The sequence below is a fragment of the Heterocephalus glaber genome, unplaced genomic scaffold, assembly GCF_053883595.1.
Source record: "Heterocephalus glaber isolate CG9 unplaced genomic scaffold, H.glaber_assembly_v1.0 deba00001444, whole genome shotgun sequence".
NCBI classification, from domain to species: domain Eukaryota; kingdom Metazoa; phylum Chordata; class Mammalia; order Rodentia; family Bathyergidae; genus Heterocephalus; species Heterocephalus glaber.
The window spans coordinates 26,420,902-26,434,258 of record NW_028258297.1 but is presented as its reverse complement, the minus strand read 5'-3'; positions in this window follow the sequence as shown (position 1 = coordinate 26,434,258).

Here is a 13,357-nt window from a genome sequence, read left to right as displayed (position 1 = left end):
TTATTTTTTTTTTTTTAAAGATAATTTAGGTAAAAACTTTTGGTGTTTTTAAAAAATAAGTACATTTAACGATGGCTATTTTTTATCAAGATGGACATTTAAATGTGTTACAAAGGTAAAGTCATCATAATTGTCATGTTAAAATATTATTTGTGGCTCTTTTTCTGTTAATGTTCTACAGGAATTCAACTACTAAAAAACAACCATGACTGATAACAGTAACAGTTCTCTATATTTTAAATTCCAAAATGTTTGTTATTCAGGTAAAACTATAATAGTTAAGTTCATTATTCTTGTTACAATGCTAACGCTATTGACCTTCTCTTCTGGGTGTTCAACAACTAAAGTTTGGAGAACAAAACTAAAAGGTAACTGAGCTATGAGGACAGCCAATATTTTGGCCCTGGCCCCTCAAGGTCAACAAAGTTCCAGGACATGAGGGAACCTTCTCTACAGGGTCCTACATCTTTGGTAAGTCACTCAACCTCCTAAACTGGGAGATTGCTGGACACCAGAGGACAATATACTGTGTGCCAAAGGAGGGTCACCAAGAAAAAACTCTCCAATGCTTTCACTGAAAGCAACTTGGTCAAACAAGGCCATGACCCATCCAGACGGCTGACACTGACAGAGAAGCAGAGAGGCACTATGCATGGTTCCAAAGTAATGGCCTGGAGAGACTTAACTGACCTTAATAGATAACAAGAGGTTCATATTGATTGACACAGGTCTCACTTTAACTTGGTCTTAAACACCCAGCAGAAAAAATAACCAAAAGAGGCACAAAACAATGACATAATAATAAAGCTAGACTTCAGAAAAATTAAGACATAGCCCACCCATTAAAATCTTTTGGTTTACTCATGACACAGCCATTTCAAAAAGACAAAACTTTGGGTACTAAATAGAAGCAAAAATCATTAATTAGCTACAAGTGTGTATAGATTCTTTTCAAAAAATTTAAAAGAAGTTATTTACAGGTAACCAATCCTAGAAACCACTGGTCTCCAGATCTCTCCTTTTAGATAAGTGTTTTTCTGATTCTGTGATAACTAATTAACTATCGTGTAGTGATCAAAAAAAAACCATAAAGTAAGAGTATTAAGAAAAAATCACCTGCTTGTCAGCCACAGTCAGGATAAGTTCTATACCAAGCAGCTACAAGATTTATTCCTTTTAAAATAATGTACATCCTTGTTCTCTGTTTATGATGCCTCTTCTCATTGTGCTCATATTTCCTGGATACCTACCCGTGTCTAAAAAGATCAAGCCTTTTATGTTACACTTGATCGCCTTAAGTTGTCCAGTGTCCTTGTTGAGGTTATCAGTTCTCTTCATTTTTAAATATATCTAGGAGGCTTCCAAAAACTGAGAGATACAGGAATAAAACTGTCCTGGTCTTGAATTTAAAGAAGAAGTCAGGTTCATAGTAACACTACACTCATCGGTATGTTGGCCTCCAAAAGACATTTGCTCAGTTACATACACCTTTTATATTCCCCCCCCCCCAAAAAAAGGATTATAAAGATTATATAAATTGTGTTTATCACTTTTCCACTCATTCTCTAAGAGCAAGGACATGACACAGGGGCCCTTAGATCAGGAGCTATGATCTCTTCCATAACAGTCTCTTACTTCTATAACAAATGAGCCCCTAAACATCCAGCTGTCTCTGTAAAACCTATGTAAATAATAAATTAAAAATTACATGTCAAATGAAAAAAATTAAAACTCAATGGGCCAGATAGATATGCCCCCCAAGGTACTAATCAATGGTGGGGCACGTTTGGTTCCTGGAGCTCATGGCTCGCCTGGCTATTACTACTCTTGGGACCCCTCAGTATTATCTGTTTAATTCTCTGTTTTGGACCGTGCCAGGTTCGCTGTTTTCAAAATTTCTTGCAGAAACAATTGAGGGCATTCACCAGCCAGACAGTCACAGAGTTCATCATGGCAGGGTATCAGCCAGTACAGCAAAAGGAAGAGGTCCCCACTTGCCACGTGCCTCATCAGATCCAGGTCTAGCCCCAATCTTCGCCCCTTGTCAGCAGGAAGCAGCTCCAGAAGAAGAGACCTTCGCCCAACTATCAAAACAAAAGCCTGGAATGATAGGTCTCCCACCACCTCAGCAGCTATTATGTATAGTAGCTGTCCTCTTTCTATGGTGCCTTGCCCCTTCCCCTGTGTGACCTCATGCCAAGATGGTTGCTCCCACCAAAGAACAAACCCTTCTTCCCAGCATGCCCCTGTTCCCACCTAGAGAGTAACCTAATACTCGCTCACCTCCTACCACCTAGTGACATCACTGGCTCCTCCATTCCCTAGTCACTACCTCACTCAACCCCGCCTCAGCCCCTACAAACCCCACCCCAGTCTCTATAAAAGACTCTCCCTGCCCCAGCCATATTGCTTTTTTCTCTCCTTTGTTCAGAGACAGCCCGGCAGATCTATTCCCCTAATAAAGGCTTGTTGTGGCCTGGTCTGGTCTTGGTCTTCGGCCCTTTTACCTGACAGCCTCTAAATTGCATGTCTGTATTTAAGAATCATTGTCACAGTTTACCCTCCTCCCAAAAGTGTACGTGAGTATGATACTAGGTAGGGCATATATATGGTAGTTCTGAATTAAAGCATAAATTTGAACTTTTAAAGATTAAAAAAAAAAACCTATGGAAGACAACAAGAGATTTTTGTGACATTTACTATCATCTCTTAATATGTATTATGATTTGGGTCTAGATGTCCCCCCAAAGCCTCATGCAGTCATAGGTGGGTGAATCTGGAGTGTGTGATGCTAGGATGGAGGGTGTGTGATTATTAAACCACTACATGTGAGTGGTTGGTTTGGCACCACCCTAATCCCAGTACTCTGAATAAGATAAAAGAAACAGAAAGACACTGTTAAGGTCCCTTGTTGCTTTTGCTATCTTGTGTGCATACCATGTTTCTCCTCTGAAATGCCTGTTTGCCATCTACTTTGCCTTGGAGCCAACTGATTATGGACTGAAACCTCTATGAACTGTAAGTCAAATAAACCCCTTCCCCTCTAACTTTGGGTGTTGGGTATTTCATCTCAGCAGTGAGAGAAAAGTAACACAATACACAATTTGGTATTGCCACTATCTAAGGAAAAAGTAGAGAGAGAGAGTAAAAATAATTCAGTGTGAGCATGTAAGAAGTATAATTAACTAAGCATTAAATATTTAATTAAAGCTCAAGATGGGATTTTGAAGAAACTCTAAGTATTTTAATTTTGTTTTTGGTTGGATTAATTTCTCCTGATTTCTCAGGATGAGATGTTTGTTTCAAAAATCATCATAATCAAGGAAAATAATTCTGGATACTGAAAATTAATCTGAACTTAGCCAGAACAGACAGGAAAGCCAATAATTACCCATGACATAGAGGTAAAGGCTTGATTATGACCAAAGTGGTGGTATAAAGTTAGATTGCTCTAAGTTGTCCAAAATATTCTATTCCTGGCCTATTGATACATAGTTTATATTGCAGCTTACAGAGAAATGTACATATGAATGAAAGGAAACATCTATATTTTTCCATGAGACAGAGAAGAGAAAGAGCTACTAGTTGAAACCAAGGCTAGAGGGTAAGTTCAAGATGAGTAGCAATTACATTAGAGAGAATGCCTATTAAAGGTCAACATCTTTGCTTGCCTGTGTTATAGCAGTAATTTTTGAAGTTGTCTTCTTGTCTTCAACCTTGTTATTCTACAGCTTATTTTCAAACATAAATTTAAATCAGATTATTCAGTTCTTTACTTAAAATTCTCATGGACTTATATGTTTCATATTAATAACAGCAAATATAATAAATAAATACCTTTTTGATTATCGATAATATCTTACCCATTTCAGTTCCCTTTGGTTCTCTGAGTTATCTTCTGTTTCTCTACTCCTGGTTCATTCCACTCAAGATGTGGGCTTTTTTATGGTTTCTCAGCCACCTCAGACATGCTTGTCCCTCAAGGGTTTTGTGATTCCCATTCTAGTTGGGACCAAAAATAAAGAAACAAAGGGCAAAGGCCTGAGTACACTAAAGGCAAAGTGCTATAAGCCTCAAGGGAAATTGGAGTGCGGAAGACAGAAAAGTGATGGAATCCACTGGTAACAGGAAGACTGGCAAGCAGCAACAAAGCAGCACCAAGCAGGAGTAAATCTGCATTTTTGCATGTCCTGTGCCCATTTGTCTTCCCTTTTGCATACACTATATAAGCTTCTAGATTTAGGTGCTTCTTTGGTGTTCTTCTTGCCCCTCTGTCTATCAAGGGCTTTTCTGTGTTCTATCTAAAAAATCATATTTGATACAGTTCTCCATTGCTTGCTGTATTGCATCCCATCCTTCTTCATTGTTTCAGAATAAGAACACATAGGGAGGGAGCTGGTTACAACTTTAGCACCCAATATGGGGCTCATCTTGGTAAGTGTGACAGAGCCAGATCACACACCCACTCTCTCTGTCCCTTTGTAGAAATCTAAGAAATAGTGGGTACTTTGCCAGCCAGTTAAAATCTAATTAGAGTAGCTACAACTCTTGATGCAAAGAATAGGTTTCCTAGCACCTCCTGGTTAATCCCCGACTAAAAAGAATGGGAATGTTAGCCAGACAGGGAGCTGATTCCCTTGCAGACAGATCTCTCATTGATGAGCTGTGAAAGCTGGAATAGCACCTGCAAGAGGCTGGCCAGGGCTACTCCCCAGGGGGCATTCAAAGGTCACTTGGTGGAAGCTGGGTCCTGATAGCCCAGTTGAGTATGCAGCAGAGAAATCTCCACTTATCTATCATCCCACCTTCACTCCTCTGTGAGGGGAGAGGTAAACTCTCAGTGTTCTTCAGGCATCCCCTTTCCAGCATGACCTGAGAAGACTCCATAAGAGCCCTCTCTGGACACTCCACTAAGAGCTCAGCTACAGGTTCGGACTTTTCTCTCTGCTAGTATGACAGACCCCTGTCTTCAGGTACGTCTTTCTTTTTTCAGACATGTCTTGATAGATATACTGGGTTGAGAACAGATTAGAATCCTAGCCCACATTTCAAGATTTCCCAGTCCCCAGTGTCCCTGGTGTTTGGGTTCCTACCTTAGCTTTCCTTGAGGCAATATGAAGCAAATAACCCCTGAGGCAGTGCTCAGGGGATTATGTGGTAGTTCTGGAACTCACTTGAACAGCTCCTTCAAACTGGGAAAAGAACTAGTACTTCTCTAAACAAAAGGCACTTGGCACCACCATCCCTCTGTCCTCACGGGTGAGCTCAGGAATATCCTTATGAGGGCTTTCCGTTGCTTCTGGAGGTTCTCAACATTTATCCAATCCAAACCCATGTATCCACCATGAAGATCAGGCCCCAGGCACACTTGCCCAGGTTAGGGTTAGGGTTAGGCTTGACACAGAGCATGACTAATGTGTACCTGCCCCACAGAGTGGGGATCCACTCTACTGCTGTCACCTGCAGAGAGAGAGAGAGAGAGAGAGAGAGAGAGAGAGAGAGAGAGAGGATATAAGATGCTGCCCTTATCTCATAACCTCTCTTACAGAAAAAAAGAAATGCTAGACCTCAGAAACTGTGAGCTGCCTGCACCCTAAAGTGAAAGCATTTCTACAGTCGTCCAAAACTAAGATAAACATCAGTGTGATCCTTCTTTAAATAGTCCTTGCTTTCACAATATAAAAGGGGTTCCCTTTCTAACAGTAAGTGATGTTCACTTATTATGAGATCTCTGTGCTAATTGGTCACCGCTAAATAAGTTCTGACTAGTCTATTTATAGTCATAAACCTGTATCTTTAAAAGATTATTGTAGTTCAACGTGGCCAATACCCCTGAGAGGGCACTCTAACTTTAAAGTAATTGTTTTCTGTGTTTCTTGTTTGTCTATTTAAACTAATTAAGGTAACTTTGACTGCTTTGTTAAAGCTTTATGAGCTCATTTCAATTTCACTTTCTTTTTCATTTTTACTTTTGCAAACTTCTGGATCTTTTGGGCCTTTCACAAAAAAAAAAATCTAGGATTTTGAGGTTATCAAAACACAAGTCTTGAGACATTACAAGATGAAGGCTAAGAGGTTGGAGACTTACATGGGGTGTACAAATAAAAGCCTTCAAGTTTGATCACATAAAGGGTATATATTTAGGTTAACATGTTTCTGTGTATCAACTTTCAGATATAATATCCTCCAAAATTACTACCTAAATTAGCTTATAAATAAGCAGACACTTACGATTTTAGCCCAAATGTTTTTAGTTCACATAGCTTAACAGTGGGCTAATTTGAATCAGTTGATAAGAGCAAAGAGTAAAGATGTCTTGGTAACATGTTTCCATCCAGGCTGTTAACCAATCAAGATAAAATTTAAAAAATAGTTTTCATAAATACATTGTCTATTGTTGTCTATATACAATAGCAAGCATTTTTCCTTGGTAAAAATGATATATAACTTTAAAAAGGTGTTACTCTTATGATTTGTTTCTCATAAGTCACCTAAAATAATTGTTAAGACAAGTAAATGTGGACCCCTTGGGCTTTAAAAATGTGCTGGAGAAGACTTCCAGCTGCTTCCTGAATCTATTTGCTCAGTTTTGTCCCGTGATGAGACTTCCTGGTTTTTTTCCAAAGTCTTACAATGACATACCCCAACAAGTGTTATTAAATATATTATTATAATACATTTAAGTTGGTATAATTAAAAGATTAGGTTTTCTATATCTAAAACAATAAGGCTTTCTTAAGATACTAAGAGGCTCTTGGTTAAACTTACAAAGATTTAAAAACAAGAGCTCTATATTGTACTAAAATAGTTTCTTGTGTTTTGTATTGTTAAACTTTTAGTTATTAAAACTGAGTTTTAAAAGTGTAACTAAATGTTGGATTATAAAACGTTTTCAATAATCAGTTTATGGGCCAGGGATTTAGCTGCCTGCCTCACAAGCACAAGGTCTCGAGTTTGATCTCTGGTACCAAAGGGGGGGAAATCACTTTATGATTGGTTAAATAAACAACTATTTTCTAAGCTTATAGCATAATGTATGCATCTAAAAATAAGATATGCTGTAAGTCCAAGCTTTAAAGTTAAGTTTATAGTGTTTAAACTATGTAAGTTTAATATATACAAAGTAACCAATGGGTGTTCGATTTTATACAATATACATCTAGATCTTAGACATATATAATAATCAAAATTTGGCATCTCTGTTCACATTTGGTCCTGCCATGTAAAACTTGATCTACATCTGCTGGCTTTGATTAAACAAATGTTTTGTTTTTGTATAAATCGGGCACAGTTGTATATTGGGTAATAAGTCTATTATTGTTCAACAGCACTCTTTCCCAAACTTATAAGACCTCTGATGATGTTTCTTTTTTTGTTTGTTTGTTTGTTTGTTTTTGGTACCAGGGATTGAACTCAAGCCCTTGGGCTTGCCAGGCAGGTGGCAGAACCACTGAGCTAAATCCCTGATGTTTCTTAATTCATGTCAGTGTAGTTACACCCTATAAGCCTGTTTAAAAAAATCTAAATTCTGTCTTAAGTGTTAGAACTCAGTGAATATGTGTAAGGATTTATATATATATATATAGCTATGATGGTAATTATTGCTAACTTCCAGTGTATTAAGTTCATTTTTGCTTGTCAAGTGTATAGACCTTCAAAGATGCAAAGCTAAAAACCATCTTATTATACTGGTGATTTACTGACTAAAGTTGTTGGTGGTAAAACTTTTTATGATTGTATTATAACAGTATGTGATTATAGTTGTGACATCTCCTGACAGTTAAACTCTCTATAAGTTCTTTGCACAGGTCACAGGTTCCAAGACATATAGATCATTGGGGAAAATTTTTAAATAAAAGTCCAACTATTGTGTACAACTCCTTTTTTCTGCCTTCCAGATCTCTCAATGAGAATTAAAGTGGCTGTCAGGAGCAATTCTACATAATTTTGGGAAAAATCATTTCACAATTAAATCATGATTAGGCCTAGTTTTCCTGCCTAAAGGCTGGCTATGGCACATTGAGACATAACTCCATTTTCACCTCCAGTCAAAGCTGAAACCTCAATGGTCCAGTGATACTGTGATGCTCCAGGACAGGATTGCACCAGCTGATGACATCCTGGGAGCAACAAAATCTTCATCTGCATAGTTCCTCATTGTTCTAGGATTATCACCACTTCTGCCCTCTGAATCATCCCTTACATCTGTTACTCCACGTACCAAATAAAGGTGTGGCAAGCTTGAGGTCTTTTGTCTTTGCTGACAGGGCAGTATTGATCAGGCCCAAAGCTCACCTTCTCTAAGTCTCATTTCTGTCTATATTAATTAATTCTCCTTGTGCTGTTGTGGCTCACAGGAGACTAGGACTCACTGCAGGAGTTCTAGTAATGTCCCCATTTCCTGTTCCCTACAAGTAGCTGTGTGCCAAGAACAAGGATGCTTGCTCTAGATATAAACAACAGATCTTTGTGTGATAGGCAGTGAGGTCTAGACTAGTCACTACAAAGACTGAGACAGACTGCAGCCTGACCTCAGTTTGGAGTGGGCTGTACAACAACACGATCTCAAGATAAAGCTGGCAGCTCACATAGCCTCACCTCAGGGGACCAAAGTAAGATGCTGTCTTTTCTGTTTCTTTTCTCTCTCCCTTTATCTCTCCCAAAAAGTACACAGGAGAGATTTTAAAGACATACAGTGGTACCTTGTTTTACAAACTTAATTTGTCTCAGAATTTTGTAAAAGATAGCCATGTTTGTGTTTATGCAGGAAAGATGGCCACAGTTGTATTTGTCACCCAATGTGGCATTCGCCAAAAAAAAAACAAAAACCCACAAAATTTTGTCAAACGCTTCTGTTTGCATACCAAATTGTTCACAAACAAAAGTGTTCATGAACTGAGGTACCACTGTATAGTACTTCTTAAATAATGATGGATAGCTCAAAGTTTGTCCCCAAGATATCACCTTTAAGTTTATTTTATAAACTTGGGACCAATTTAAAGGATTTTAAAATATTGATTTTTTAAAAATGTAAGTAAAAAAGGTAAAAAGACAAGGCCTCAAATTTGGCTTAATAATAGCCCATTTAATAATCTGCAGCTCTTTTCTGTGATAAGATAGTCTATAATAAAATAAAAATTTAAATATACTTTTAAAGGTAAAACCCTCCAATAATAATTATAATTATAATTATAATATAATAGTGTCAACATAATTGCTATTCTAAATATTAATTTGCTTTGATTTCAAATTTTCCCTGTAAAACTGTAACAGTTATCTGTTAAAACAATCATGGTTGGCCGGGGATTTAGCTCAGTGGTTCCGCTGCTTGCCTCACAAGCACAAGATCCTGAGTTCAATCCCCGGTATCAAAAAAAAAATCATGGTTAAAAAATATAACACTTTCCTGGTCACACTTTATGTTTCAAAGTGCTTGATATCCAGATAAGGTTATCATAGTTAAACCTACTGTTCCCACTTCAATCCTGCTGTTGTTGATCTCCTGGGAGTTCAACATCTGAGGTTCACAGACCAAAGCTAAAAAGATAGCTGGGTTAAAAGTCAGCCAGTATTTTGGCCGTGGGCCTCCAAGGTCAACAAGGACCCAGAGCATGAGGAGAATTCTCTCTAGTTCGTATAACTCTGGTGAGTCACCCACCTCCTGAACAGGGAGATTGTTAGACCCCAGAGGAGGGGCTACCCAGCATACCTTGTGCTAAAAGGGGGGGTTCACCAAAGGAAAACTAAAAGCATCTCCATGCTTCCAAGGGAAGCCACACAGTCAAACAAGACCGTGACTCACTCTGGCAGATAACATTGTCAGAGCTAAGAGGTTCTGCACATGGTGCCCAAAGAATGCCTTGGGGAGCCTTAACGCACCTCGATTATATAATAGGATATTAATTTTGTTTTTATTTTGGAGACAAGGTCTCACTATGTAGCCCAGGCTGACCTCAAGCTCATGGTAATCCTCCTGCCTCAGCTTCTTGAGTGCTGGGAGTATAGGTGTACGCCACCATGCCTAGAGAATGTTAATTTTGATTAACATAGGTCTCACTTTAACTTGGTTTTAGACACCCAATAGAAAGGTATAACCAACAAGATATATAAAATTTAGACTAAATATGCAAAGGGGCTATAAGTACTATCCTGGCCCGTACTGACAGTCTCCAGCTACACCTGTAATGTCACTAATGTGGTTCAATGAAGCTAAAACACCACAATAACAGCTATACAAGTTCAAAAAAAATCTTTTAACTTCTTAGCTAAAATTGTCTTTCAAAAACAGAGTCCTCAGTTTTCTTACTGCTAAAACTAAAAAAATAAAAGTTAAATGCTTATAAATAAAACTTGTCTTTAAATAGTAATTCACATCAGAAAAAAAAATCTTAAAGCAAAAAAAATCAGACTTAATGGTAACCTCCTAACTGCCATAAAAAGGGAGGATATGTCTATTTCTAAAAGAAACATGTTGCTTTTATGCCAACCAGTCTAAGTAGTGAGAGATAGAGCATGTAGGCATGAAAGTACAAAATCAAACTGCATCAATTTGCATCTGAGCCCCACTCTGTGGTAACTGTATGATGGCTGGCAAGTTCTTAACTGGAATATTCCCTTGTTATCCAAGTGTCACCAGTTCCAGAACCCCTGCTGATAACAAAATCTGCAGGTGCTCAAATCTGTTGCATAAAATGTTGCAGTATTTGTACATAACTTATACACCTCCTCCTATAAACTTTAAATCATCACTAGGCTACTTATAATACCTAAGGCAATGTAAATGCTATGTAAAACATGGTTACACTGTGTTGTTTAGACGACAGTGACAAAAACAAGTCTGTGTATGTTCACTACAGAGACGATTGTTTTTCAGATACTTTCAATCTGCAGTCGGTCGAATCTGGGATGTGGAACTTGTGGATATGAAGTTTAAAGCTATGGGTGGTGTTATAACTGCTTCACCTGTGGGGCACTCCTCCCGATTTCTCCTCAAGGCCCTTAAATTGACCTCACAGTGGTGAGCTCTGAGTACTGCCCTGACCATGCCCCTTCGCAGTTCAGAGCAGCTGGAGCGATCAATGCCTCTGCACCTTTCAGGCAGTTAGGGTCACCACTGTTTGGGGGGTGGATGAGACTGGAAAATAAAGACCCAAAGGCCAAAGGCAAACTAAATAGACTAATTTTCTTCAAGGTAAATTAGAATGCAGAAGACAAAAAAAAAAATGATGAGATCTTCTGGCAATGAGAAGCTTGCAAGCAGCAAGCGGCAGCAAACCTGCATTTTTGCATGTCCTCTGCCTCTTGGCCCCTTTGTGTGTGCTCTGTAAGCTTCAAGATTCAGGCGCTTCCTTGACATCCATCTTGCCTCCCTTGTCTATCAAGGGCTTTTCTTTGTTCTTTCTAATAAAGAACCCAATACCACAGTAAATCCCATTTCCACTGCTTGGTGTGTTCGGTCCTATCCTCTGTTGCCTTGGAACAAGGACACAAAGGGAAAGAGCTTATTACATCTTCCTGAATGAGTCTCACCAAGCTGGCAGCTGGGGTTCCCATCTCACCTCTCCCAGGACTCAACACAACCACTGCTTTAATGTGGCTTTCTCTGATTGCTCTATTTAAAACCACCAGCCATGCTTTCCCAATATTCTTAGTCTCCTTTCCCCTCTCTATATTTACCGTAACACACACTGTAGTCTCCTGTACTTTGCTATTTATGAACTTATTTTGTTTGCATATTGTTGGCCCTTTTCTGGGAACATGGACAAAGACTAAAAGAACGGTTTTACTTTATGCTGACGAATCCAAGTGTTGGAGAACAGATTCCAAGGCCCTAGGAAACAGTAGATAAGTGGTGGTGAACCTACCGCATGCTTGTTTTGTGTTTTTCTTTTAAGACAAAAGATGTTAATGGAGAATTGTTTTTTTCTAAAGTAAAGCCTCAGTATTCAGGTTTAATTGCAGTGTTGGCACTTTGAGATAAATAAGTGGGTTTTGGGTTGCAGTTGGCACTCGGTCTTTAAAAGGTTTGCCAGAACTATACCGAATGTTTAAAAAATATTTTTGCTCTTGTTGAAAAACACCCAAATATCTGAGGAAAACCAGTGTAAATGTTAATGTACATTGTTTATCAAAAATTATCAAAGATCTTCTTAAATAACCAAAACTTGGGAAATGCAGTAGTTCTAATTACTGTTTCATTAGCACCATACTTAGAGGAACTTCTTACATGCACATTTTCTCTGGCCCCAGCTGTTGTAATTTTTAATTTTTTTATCTTTCTTTTAATATTTCACTCTCACTTCAAAATTCTTACTGCCATGGGGCTGAGGATTTAGCTCAGCAGTGCCATGTCTGCCTGGCAAGTGCAATGTTCTGAGTTCGATTCCCGGTAGTTCCCCCAAAACATAAAAATTCTCACTGTCTTCTCTTTTATAGTGTTCTCAGATATGTTCAATTCAATGCAAATGGACACGTACATTTTGACTTTTTACTTTTTATTAAGTTGCTATTCAAGAATAAGTTCTCCTTAGGTTTTTTCATTTTTTAACTTGGAATTCTCCAGAACATATATGTGTATCTTCCACCTGTGCCATGTGATGACACAGTGTCCCTGCTCACTAGAGCATGCAATCCTTATCAGACAGCTAAACCTGTCAGAGCTTTGGTCTTGGACCTCTCAGCCTCCAGAACTATGAGAAATAATTTTGCATTGTTTATAAATTTCCCAGTCTTGGGTATTCTGTTGTTGCAAGACAGACAGACAGACTGACATCATTTTTGACAATCTTCTCATTTCTTTTTTCAGCTGGCGAAATTTAGGCACAAATTATTAATTGGCTTTTCAAAGTCACGGGATGGTTAGCATTAGTCCTAAAGTTCTGATCCTCAATAAAATGTGTACCTCCTCATGATCATGATGTACCTTATGTACAATAAAATGTTAGATCAAGTCCAACTATAAGAGGAAAGTGGGCAGCAGGAGAGCATTTTTAAAGTTTATTCTGTTAGTAAGCAGCTATGGGGCTTTAAACAATCACTTCACCTAGATGGGCTTCAGTTTCCTTCTGTGTAAAGTAAAAGAGCTGAAGCGATTAGACATTTTCAGGAAGATTCTCCTTGTGCCGACTTTCCTTGTGTGCGAGGGTTTGCACCTTGCTCTGAGAGACAGGAAGAGTCTCATCTTTTCCGAGAGGCACAGGTGATTAAACTTCATCTAAGCGACTCAGTGAGAGAGAGTATGATGGGTAAGAAACTGAGTCCGTTGCGCCCCACTGTGGGCTTATCATTCTTTAGTGTCTGAAAAATGCAAAGTGCTGTTGCAAGGTCTCACTATCTTTACACTGCAGCTTCCTAAGTG